Consider the following 12,114-nt stretch of genomic DNA (forward strand, 5'->3'; position numbering starts at 1 on the left):
CCTAGCTGACTTATTTCACTTAACATGATGTCCTCAAAGTTCATTCATGTTGTTGTGTGCTTCAGGACTTTATTCCTTCTTACTTCTGAATAATACTCCGTTACGTGTATATACCACATTTTGTTTATCTATTCATATATGATGGATACTTGGGTTGGATACTTGTCAACAATGCTGCTGTGAAGATAGGTGTGCAAATGTCTGTTTGCATCCCTGCTTTCAAATCTTCTGGGTATATCCCGAGTAGTGGGATTGCCAGGTCATAAGGCAACTCTAATCTTAGGTTCCTGAGAAGCCGTCCAACCATCCTCCACAGTGGCTGTACCATTTTACGTGCCCAACAACAGTGAATAAGTGTTCCTATTTCACCACATCTTCTCCAACACTTGTAGTTTCCTGTTTGTTTAATAGTGGCTATTCTAGGTGTGAAATGATACCTCGTTATGGTTTTGATTTGCATTTCCGTAATAGCTAGTGAGGCCGAGCATCTTTTCATGTGCTTTTAGTCATCTGTATTTCCTCTTTGGAAAAATGTCTTTTCATGTCTTTTGCCTATTTTTTAATTGGGCTCTTCGTCTTTTTATTGTTGAGTTGTAGGATTTCTTTATATATTCTGGATATCAAACCCTTATCAGGTATGTGGTTTCCAAATATTTTCTCCCACTGAGTTGGCTGCCTTTTCACCCTTTTTACTAAGTTCTTTGAAGCACAGAAGTATTCAGTTTTGAGGATGTCCCATTTATCTGTTTTTTCTTTTGTTGCTTGTGTACTTTGGAGGTAAGGTCTAGGAAAGTACCTGCTATAACTAGATCTTGAAGATGTTCCTCTGCATTTTCTTCTAGGTGTATTGTGGTACTGGCTCTTATAGCCAGGTGTTTGTTCCATTTTGAATTAATTTTTGTATAGGGTATTAGAAAGGGGTCCTCCATTCTTTTGGCTATGAATATCCAGTTTTCCCAACACCGTTTATTGAGAGATTGTTCTGTCCCAGTTGAGTGGATTTGGGAGCCTTGTCAAAAATCAATTGACCATAGATCTGAGGGTTTATTGCTGAACTCTCAATTCAATTTCATTGATCAATATATCTATCTTTATGTCAGCACCATGTATTTTGAACACTGTGGCTTTATAATCTGCATTACAGTCCAGAAGTGTGAGTCCTCCCACTTAATTCTTCTGTTTCAGGATGTTTTTGGTTATTCAATGTCCCTTACCTTTCCAAATAAATTTGATAATTAGTTTTTCCATTTCTGCAAAGTAGGCTGTTGTAATTTCCATGGTATTGCATTGAATCTGTAGATCAGTTTGGGTAGAATTGACATCGTAATGACATTTAGTCTTCCAATCCATGAATACGAGAAGTCTTTACAGTTATTAAGGTCTTCTTTGATTTCTTTTAGCACTGTTTTGTAGCTGTCTGTGTAAAGGTCCTCTGTATCCTTAGTTAAGTTTATTCCTAGATATTTAATTCTTTAAGTTGCTATTTGTGCCGGTTTGAATGTATTATGTCCCCCAAAATGCCCTTATCTTTGATGTAATCTTGTGTGGGCAGACATATCAGTGTTGATTAGATTATAATTCTTTGAGTGTTTCCCTGGAGATGCATCCCACCCAACTGTGAGTGATGACTCTGATTGGATAATGTCCATGGAGGTGTTGCCCCACCCATATAAATGAGCTGGCAAACAGAAGGAACTCGGTGCAGCTGAGAGTGAGATTTTGAAGAGGAGCTACAGCCAAAAGGGACACTTTGAAGAAGGCACTGAAACTGAGAGAGGAGCTTCAGCTTACAGAAGCATTTTGGAGATGGCCTTTGAAGGCAGACTTGCTCTGGAGAAACTAAGAGAGGGCATACGCCCCAAGAGCAACTAAGAGTGACATTTTTGAGGATCTGAAGCCTAGAGAGGAACATCCTGGGAGAAAGCCATTTTGAAACCTGAACTTGGAGCAGATGCCGACCACCTGCCTTCCCAGCTAACAGAGGTTTTCTGGACGCCACTGGCCATCTTTTGTTGATGTGTTACCTTGGAAACTTTATGGCCTTAAGACTGTAACTGTGTGGCAAATAAACCCCCTTTTATAAAAGCCAGTCTGTTTCTGGTGTTCTGCATTCCGGCAGTATTAGCAAACTAGAACACTATTGTAAATGGATTTTTTTCTTGATTACCTCTGTGGATAGCTTATTATTAGTGTATAGAAACCCTACTGATTTTTGCATGTTTGTCTTACATCCCACCACTTTGATGATCTCGTTTATTATCTCAAGTAGCTGTGTCATAAGTTTTTTTGGGATTTTCTAAATATAGGATCATAACATCTGCAGATAGCAAAAGTTTTACTTAGTTCTTTCTGGCTTGGATGCCTTTTATTTCTTTTTCTTGCCTAATTGCTCTAGCTAGAACTTCTAGTACAGTGTTGAATAGCAGTGGTGACAGTGGGCATCCTTGTCTTGTTCGCAATCTTAGAGGGAAAACTTTTAATCTCTTGCCATTGAATACAAGGTTAGCTGTGGGTTTCTCATATAAGCCCTTTATCATGTTGAGGAAATTTCCTTCAATTCCTGCCTTTTCAACTGTTTTTATCAAGAAAGGATGCTGGATTTTGTCAAATGCCTTTTCTGAATCAATTGAGATGATCGTGTGGTTTTTTCCTTTCAATTTGGTTATGTGATGTGTTACATTAATTGATTTTCTTGTGTTGAACCATCCTTGCATACCTGAAACAAAATCCACTTGGTCATAGCATATAATTCTTTTAATGTGCTGTTGGATTCAATTTGCAAGTATTTTGTTGAGGATTTTTGTATCTATATTCATTAGAGAGATTGGTCTATAGTTTCCTTTTCTTGTAATATCTTTAGTAGACTTTGATGTTAGGGTGATGTTGGCTTCATAGAATAAGTTAAGTAGTAGTTTCGGTTTGCTAAACCTGCTGGAATGTAATATACTGGAAATGGGTTGGCTTTTTCAATGGGGTTTGATTAGGTTACAAATTTACATTTTAAGGCCATGAAAATGTCCAAATTAAGGCATCAAAAGAAAGATACCTTCTCTGAGGAAAGGCTGCTGGTATCCAGGATTCCTCTCTCACATGGGAAGGCACATGGCAATGTCTGCTGTTCCTTCTTTCCTGGTTCTGGTTTCGATGGCTGTCTCCAAATGTCTCTGAGCATTTCTCTTTGAAATCTGTGGGGCCTCTCTAAGCTTCTCTGAGCTCTTTTGAGTTTTACCTGTCTTTTATCCTCTCATAAAAGACTCCAGCAAGAAGATTAAGACCCACCTTGAATGGGCTGGGTCACATTGCAATTGAAATAGCCTAACCAAAAATCCTACCCACCATAGGTCTGCCCCTACAACAGTGGATTAAAAGAGTATGGTCTTTTCTGGGGTACATAACAGATTCAAACCAGCACAGTAGTTTTCCCTCTTCAATTTTTTAGAAGAGTTTGAGCAAGATTGGTGTTAATTTTTCTTGGAATGCCTGGTAAAATTCTCCTGGAAGATTTTTGATGACTGATTCAATCACTTTACTTGTGATTGGTTTGTTAAGGTCTTCTGTTTCTTCCTGAGTCTGTAGGTTGTTCATATGATTCTAGGAAGTTGTCCATTTCATCTGAGTTGTCTAGTTTGTTGGCAAACAGTTGTTCATAGTATCCCTTTATGATCTTTTTTATTTCTTCAGGGTCAGTTCTGATTTTGTTTATTTGCATCCTCTCTTAAAGCTTAATTTTTTAAAAAAGGGAATAATAACTTTTTGGATGAATAGCTGCTTTATTCCTGTTCTAAAATAGGTGGGTAGGCATAGTTGAAGGTAGATAAAACATCAGATATTTCAACAGGTTTTAATCCCTGTCCCACTGTTTTGTGGACTCAGTGCTTGCATAAAATTAAGTGTAGTTGCAGTGGTTAGCCCTATATTTTGTGTCCTCCTTCAGGAATGCTGTCAAGATGAAATAGATTCTAGGCAGGGTGATTATATTTTTAAATTACCTTAAGATTGACTTGTTAGGGATGAAGGGAGCTGACAGATCATGCGCTCCATCCCTCTTCTGTCCACCAAATTATAGTTTAGTCATCCCAGACCATTTTCCCTTAAAAAAAAAAAAAACCTTGAACCTCTTCAAATAACGTGCTAGAATATTCTTAAAGTCTTTGTTTTAAGTTCTTCCCAATATCTACCTAGATTTCTTCTTTAAAAAAAATTATTTTTATATAAAAAGATGATTCACAAGATTTTCTTCATTTTGACTCACTTGCCTGAGCCAGACCCTTGCCCCCTTCCTTCCCCTCCTCCTCCTCCTCCCCCAGCCCTGTGTCTCCCACGTTGAGTTGGAAACTGTATCTGCCTGTCCACTGCCATTCCTTCACGTTGTTGAGTGCAGTCTTCCCTCTCTCTTCTCACTGGTACTGTCTTAGCCCAGGCTGATCATTTTCACATGAACTGTTGTAATACCTTCTTATTCTCTTTTAGTTCATCCTTCATACTGTTGCTAGAATGATATTAGTAAAAGATAAAATGTGAGCTTATCTCTCTTCAGCTTAATAAACCACAGTGTCTTTCTTATATCCAGTGAACAAAGTCTAAGCTCTTCAGTATACACTTAGTCCTTTCATGGTATATATTCTGCCTACCATTTTCTGCCATGTCTCCCTTTTTCTCCTAATTTTTCCCCCAAAAGTTCCAGCTATGCCAAATCACTTATAATCCTTGAAGGAAGGATTTTTTTTTTTTTTTTTTTTTTTTTAATATCCAGGCCTTTGCTCACACCCAGGAAAAAACCTGCTACCAATAAATAGTCACCCTAGTAATGCCTTTTCATGATTACGTCCAACTAATGTCAAACATGCACTTCTGGGTGAACTCCATACATACTGGCATCATGTACCCTGGTGCTCTTAATTTTTTTATGTCTGTCTTCCCTTACTAAACCATGATGAGTTCTTGTAAGGTAGGGCTTGTGTCTTATTTTATCCCTGGTGCTTAATGTAGAGAATACCACATCCTAAGTTTTCAATAACTGTTGAATGAAATTTGCTTCTGTTGTATGCCCTAAACCTGAATATGGATATCTTTATTAAAAAAACAACAACATGCAAATGCTGAGACTCTAGGGAGGGACTAACTTTGTTGGCTTTTTTTAAAACCCTATTTTCCTTCTTGTTGTTGAGATGAATTTCTCTGCATTCATAATTTTGCTGAGGATATTTTTAAACATTTGTTTTGAAATTATATTATAGGTCAGTTGTAAAAGTCATATGGGCTCCTTACTGAGAACTCCAACATACCTTCACACCCCCAGAAACCCAGATATACCAATTTTAACATTTCTCCACCTTTGCCATATCATTCATTCATTCATTCAGTCTGTCTACCTTCCTACCTATCTACCTACCTGTCTCTACTTATTTTTGAACCTTTGAGAGCAGTTTGCACACATACTTGCCATGTACATTGCCAGCCAACAAGGACATTCACTTATGTAATCACTTAAGTGCAGTTATCAAATTCAAGAAATTAAAATTTGATATAAAGAGGATGGAGGCATAGAGAGGAGTGGAAGCTAAGTAGTCCCCCAGAACAACTAAAAAAAAAACCAGAAACTACTAGTAAATAATCTGGAATAACTGCAGGGGGACAAACATGACCGTCCACTCATCATACACTAACCTGAATTGGGAGGATTGCCCGAGATCACAGCAGAAAACCTGTAAGTAAAAACTGGATCCAAATTGGGAGACCCCTTCCCCACAGCCCAAGCTACAAAGCCTCATGGTGCTAGAGAGAAGCTTTCTCCCAGCAAGCCAATATAGCTCAGCTGAGCTCCAATTGGGGTTTTAATTAGCGAGTGTGAACTGCTCACTACGAGGTACGAATCCCCAACAAGTAGACAGAGGCTTTGGGTGACGACTGACCTTGGAGAGCCGGAGGGTCGCCTCAGACTAACTCTGTTCCTTTTTCGACTCAGTGGAGAAAGCCTTGGCCATTTTCAATTCCCAGTTCTGTGATCCAGACGGGTGTGGCACAGGCAGAGAGAGACCATTGAAATGCTAATGACCTCCCCCTAAGGCATCTATCTTCTCTAAGAGGAAAGGGGTGGGGCCCAGCTCTACTACCTGCCTTTCATTCAGAACTTACACCAGTCAAGAATTATAGGCTAATCTTTGCATCAGGCAGAGAGTGCCCCTGCACAGCCCGGCGGCCTGGGGCTTCCCTTGAGACACAACGTGCACTAGTGACGTAGCATAGCCTTCCCTCAGCAGAGGTCCTGGAAGATCACAGCTGAGAAGGGGGGCCCGCTTGGAAAACCCAGGGATGCTACATCAATGCCAGTGGTTTGTGGGTCAGCGACAGAGAAAATCTGGGGCAAAACTGAAATGAAGGCTTAGACTCTTGCAACAGCCTTGAATCTCCCGGAACACCTGGGAGGTTTGAATATTAAAGCTGCCCTGCCTCCCTGACCTCCCAGGCACACGCACCACGTTCAGGGCGGACAGCTCCAACAACAAACCCAAACTGAGTTCACCAACTGAACCCCACAAAAATCATTTCCCCACACACCACAGAGTTGGGGAGAACTGACTTGAGGGGTATAGGTGACTCGCAGACTCCATCTGCTGGTTAGTTGGAGAAAGTGTACGCCACCAACTTGTATTTCTGAAAAATTAGATTGGTATTTTTTTTTTTTACGACTTGAAAGAATTCTATCAAGCAAAGCAAATGCCAGGAGGCCAAAAACAACAGAAAATCTTAATGCATATTGATAAAAACAAACAATATGGAGAACCCGATCCCAAACACTCACATCAGAATATCAGAAGAGACACAGTACTTGGCAAAATTAATCAAACAATTACAATCGAGGAGTGAAAACATGGCACAGGATATAAAAGACATGAAGAAGACCATGGAGGAGGATAAAAGGGACATAAAGAAGACCCTAGAAGAGCATAAAGAAGAAATTGCAAGATTAAATTAAAAAATAGAAGATCTTATGGAAATAAATTTTTGGCCAAATTAAAAAGACTCTGGATACTCATAATACAAGATTAGAGGAAGTTGAACAACGGCTCAGTGTCCTAGAGGTCCATGGAACAGAAAATTAAAGAACAAAAGAAAGAATTGTGAAAAAAATCGAAAAGGATCTCAGGGATAAGACAGATGAAATAAAACGTCCAAATTTAAGACTCATTGGTGTCCCAGAAGGGGAAGAGAAGGGTAAAGGTCTAGAAAGAGTATTCAAAGAAATTGTTGGGGAAAAACTTCCCAAACCTTCTACACAATGTAAATACACAAAGCATAAATGCCCAGCGAACTCCAAATAGAATAAATCCAAATAAACCCACTCCAAGACATATTCTGATCAGACTCTCAAATACTGAAGAGAAGGAGCAAGTTCTGAAAGCAGCAAGAGAAAAGCAATTCACCACATACAAAGGAAACAACATAAGACTAAGTTGTGACTACTCAGCGGCCACCGTGGAGGCGAGAAGGCAGTGGCATGACATATTTAAAATTCTGAGACAGAAAAATTTCCAACCAAGAATACTTTATCCAGCAGAATTGTCCTTCAGATTTGAGGGAGAGCTTAAATTTTTCACAGACAAACAAATGCTGAGAGAGTTTGCCAATAAAAGACCTGCCCTACTTTAAATACTAAAGGGAGCCCTACTGACAGAGAAACAAAGAAAGGAGAGATATAGAGAATTTTAACAGACATATATAGAACCTTACATCCCAAATCACCAGGACACTCTTTTTTCTCTAGTGATCACAGATCTTTCTCCAGAATGGACCATATGCTGGGACATAAAACAAGCCTCAATAAATTAAAAACAAAACAAAACAAAAACAATTTAACATATTCAAAGCACAATCTCTGACCACAATGGAATACAAATAGAAGTCAAAAAGTTTTGAATTGTAATTCCACTATTTACTTCATACAATGATATAAAATACACAGACTCTAATGACAAATCAGTAGTTTTGAACTCAATGTAAAATGTGTAATTTTTGACAAGAACTATATAAAGGTGGGGAAATAGAGGAGTATAGGTACATAGTTTAAGTATCCTATTGAAAGTTGGTATCAAAGAAAAACAAGATTGTTATGGATTTAAGAATTTAATTTTAAGCCCCACAGTAAACACAAAGAAATCATCAGAGAATATGACCATAGAGATGAAAAGTAGAGTATGGGTTAAGAGAAATGGGGGAAGGGGCAATGGGGAGTTAAGAAATGAGTGTAGGGTTGCTGTTTGAGATGAAGGGAAATTTCTAGTAATGGATAGTGGGAAGGTGATAGCATTACAACATTCTAAATGTGATTAATCCCACTAATGGAAGGCTAGGGAGGGGGTGGAATGGGAAGATTTAGGCTGTATATATGTTTCCACAATTGAGGAAAAAAAAAAAAAGTCTAAATAGATGACAATTGAATACCAAGGATGACCCTGGATGGGATCTGAGGATGGAGGACCAGAGGCTCAAAGGGACACAGTTGAGACATAAGGAAAAGGAAATATAGAATGTAAGCTTTGTATCATTGTTGAATCTCTTGTACTTCTTAGCTGCGCTTAATGGGATTGCATAAAAGAATGTTTTTGTTCATGGGAATTGTATATGTGAATTATAGTGTTTGTTCAAGGATGTGTGCAGCTAGCTCTCATGTTCAGAAGACAGAGCAATAGATGATGGATGATAGATAGGGAGAAAGGGAGGGAGGCAGGGAAAGAGCGGTCTGACAACATGTTAAATTTAGTGTATCGGGGTATCGGGGAGAGTCAGGGAATGCTGGAGTTCTGTGTATGGGGTTTGTGTTGTTTTTGCAACTGTTCCTATAACTTTGAATTTATTTCAAAATAAAATGTAAAAAAAATAAATAAATAAAAAATAAAGATTATTTGATTCTAGTTTGTATACATACAAACTAGAAATAAATCAAAGGAGAAAAAGGATTTTCCCATATGCCCTTTAGAAAATATAACATGAATCACAAAAAAAAAAAAAAAAAAAAAAAAAAAAAAAAATTGAAAAGTAGTATTTCATGGCGCCCTTGCTGGCCCTTCTCTCATCCCCTCATCAGCTCGGTGCAGAACTGGACCAGGTCCCCACTGCAGGTCCTTTGCCTGGATTCCAGAGGGAGCAAAGTAACATTTGTGCATGGACTGGGAGCATGTATATCTGTGCTAACCTGCCTGGCAGCCTAAAGGACTGAAATGGGACACTTAAAAAAAAAAATTTGATATAAAGCTTACATTCTGTATTCCAATTTTTTCTTATGTCCCAGTAATGTCCCTTCGTGCCTTCTCGTGTTCATTCGTAGATCCCATTCGTTATCATGTATTGCATTTAATTGTCACTAATTCTTTTAGCTTTTTTTATTTTTTTTGAGAAAACAGATATGCAACATAAATCTTCCCATCCAACCCCAGCCACGTATAACATTCACAGGGATTAATCATATTCAAAATGTTATAGTACCTTCGCTACCACCTATTAGTAGAACTTTCCCTTCACCTCAAACAGAAACCCTATACTCATTTTGTGTTAATTCCCCATTGCCCCTGCCCCCCACCCTTGGTATAGAGACTTTCTGCCCCTATGATTTGCAGATTCTCTGATATTTTCTTTGTAGTTACCATGGGGCTTAAGTTTAACGTCTTAGATCTGTAAGAATCTCATTTGCTCTGATACCAACTTAACTGCAATAGTGTACATAAACTATGTTCAAATACCACTTTATTCCCCCCTCCCCTTTATGTAGTACTTGTCACAAATTACATATTTATATATTGAGCCCCAAATCATTGATTTATCATTAAATTTTATGCATTTTCCCTTTAGATCCTGAAAGAAGTAAAAAAAATGGAGTTTAAATTAAAAATACAGTAGTACTGGTATTTATATATGCCCATGTTATTTCTTTACTGGAGATCTTTATTTCTTCATGTGGTCTTAGTCAGTTGTCTAGTGTCCTTTCCTTTCAACCTGCAGAAATCCCTTTAGTGCTTCTTGTAGGAAGTGCTTCTAGAAGTGATAAAAGTCCCTCAGCTTTTGGTTATCTGGGAATATCTTAATCCCTCCCTCACTTTTTTGTTGTTGTTGTTAATGAAAATAAGCTTTATTACATCAAGTAATAAATACATACAAAGATGCAAACAGTTTTAGTCATTTTTTTCCAGACATTTTGGTCAACTTACAGGAAAAACAGAATTTAAATCTATCTATATATTCTCAGAATGAAACTTTTCAGGGGTCTTTGTTAAATATAATAGGTTGCTCTTCTGTATTTATAGCTTGTGCACTTTTTAATTGTTCAAAGCACTAGTAGTCATGCAATGCTTAAGCAACAAAGAAATTACATCAAGCAGAATCTACACTGTATTGCCAAACTGGAACTGGCTACTAAGTAAAGCGTGATGTCAGTATTTACTAATAAACAGCATCCTTAGAGTTTATTAGCTTATGAAAAGGAACAAAGAACATTTGAACACTATATTCAAAAGAGAAGATGAAAGTGAGATACTGGTATCTTGGAGTCACACTACAGTTTGAAGATAGGTAATGTTTCCATTTTTTTAAAATCTATGCTTAAGGAAAAAAAAAAAAAAAACCGAGGTACTTCCTAACTATTTAAAACACAAAACCTAATAAACAGCAAAATCTTCTCAGACTTAAAAGTCTAGGTTCAGAGCATAGTGAACCACGGGAGAGAAACAGGGAGAAATGAAAAACAAACTTAACATTTTGAAAACAAGAGTTTCATCTGAACAGGGGAGATGAACTGTAACTTCTCATCTTGTAAAAATGGGGAAAGCCTTCAAAGCTAACAAGGCAGCTAGGATCTGGCATTCCGTTCTTTGAGCCAAGCACTCCTGAACTGGTCCTCTAGCCTGAATGATGCCTCCTTTTAGTCTCTCCATGGCACTCTTGTGCTCCCTGCCTGATCTCTTTTCCTAACTCCTGGATCATGGCCAGCAGCTCAGCATATTTGCTTTGGGGTACCTGCCTGTTCCCAGTTCCCTGGGTGTAGCCAAGGGATGTCACTCAGCAGCTGGCCATATTATGAGGATGCTGCCATGCTGGTGGGATAGTGGACACTTCCAGCTGCATTGAGGGAGGTGGCAGGCATGTGCACGTTCAAGCTGGGTTTGTAAGACAGCCCTGCGGGTGGCGACGCTGAGCCTGCGATGGAGGGGGTTGGGAGGTGGGGTGGGACGCAGCGGCCACAAGGAGGTGGGGCGCCCACGTCCCTGTACTGGTCTGTGTACCTGCCGGGTTCCTGCACACTATTTGTTGTTGACAGCTCGGGCTTCAACAGCAAATATGGCCACCTCTCTCACTTTTGATAGAGGGTTTTGTCACGTATAGAATGCTTGGGTGGCAGTGTCTTCCCACTGGCTTCTTGCCTCCTTGGGTTTCCAATGAGAAATTGGCATATAATCTTACTGAGGCGTCTTGTATGTGACATGTTGCTTCTCTTGCGGCTTTCAGAATTCTCTCCTTATCTTTGGCGTTCCACAGTTTGTTTATAACAAGGTACAGTGTGTGTGGGTCTGTTTGGGTTTATGCTGTCCAGAGTTCGTTGAGCATCTTGGATGTGTGTATTCATGCCTTTTGTTAAATTTTGGAGGTTTTCAGCCATTATTTCTTTGCATGTTCTCTGTGTCCCCTTTTCTCCTTCTGGGGCTCCCACATTGTAAATATTGGTATACTTCTTGGTGTCCCACAGGTTCCACAGGTTCTGTTCACTTTTCTTCATTCTCAGATTGGATGATTTAAAAGATCTTTTCTTCAAGTTCACTGATTCTTTCTTCTGCCAGCTCCAGTCTGTTGGTGAACCCCTCTAGGAAATTTTTTGTATTTCTCTTACTGTGGTCTTCAGCTCTGTTTGGTTCCTTTTCATCATTTCCATTTCACTATTGATATTCTCTTTGTGTTCATCTATTGTTTTCCTGATTTCTTTTATTTCTTTGTCCGTGTTTTCTTTGGCTCTTTAAGCATATTTAGGACTGTTTGTTTTTTTTTTTTTTTGGAAGGTTTTGTCCATCTTCTAGATCTGGTCCGCCTCATTGATGGTTTCTAATGTGTTAATTTTCTCTTTTGCCTAGG

At 38.8% G+C, this 12,114-nt stretch overlaps 1 protein-coding gene across 6 annotated transcripts in view; it reads left to right on the forward strand.

Annotated features, from left to right (window-relative positions):
• PHF20L1 (PHD finger protein 20 like 1) overlaps nt 1-12,114 on the forward strand; it is an 86,427-nt gene that overhangs the window by 65,199 nt on the left and 9,114 nt on the right. The gene's annotated exons all lie outside the window — the stretch shown is intronic.

Source organism: Choloepus didactylus, chromosome 14 (assembly GCF_015220235.1).
Source record: "Choloepus didactylus isolate mChoDid1 chromosome 14, mChoDid1.pri, whole genome shotgun sequence".
Lineage (NCBI taxonomy): Eukaryota > Metazoa > Chordata > Mammalia > Pilosa > Megalonychidae > Choloepus > Choloepus didactylus.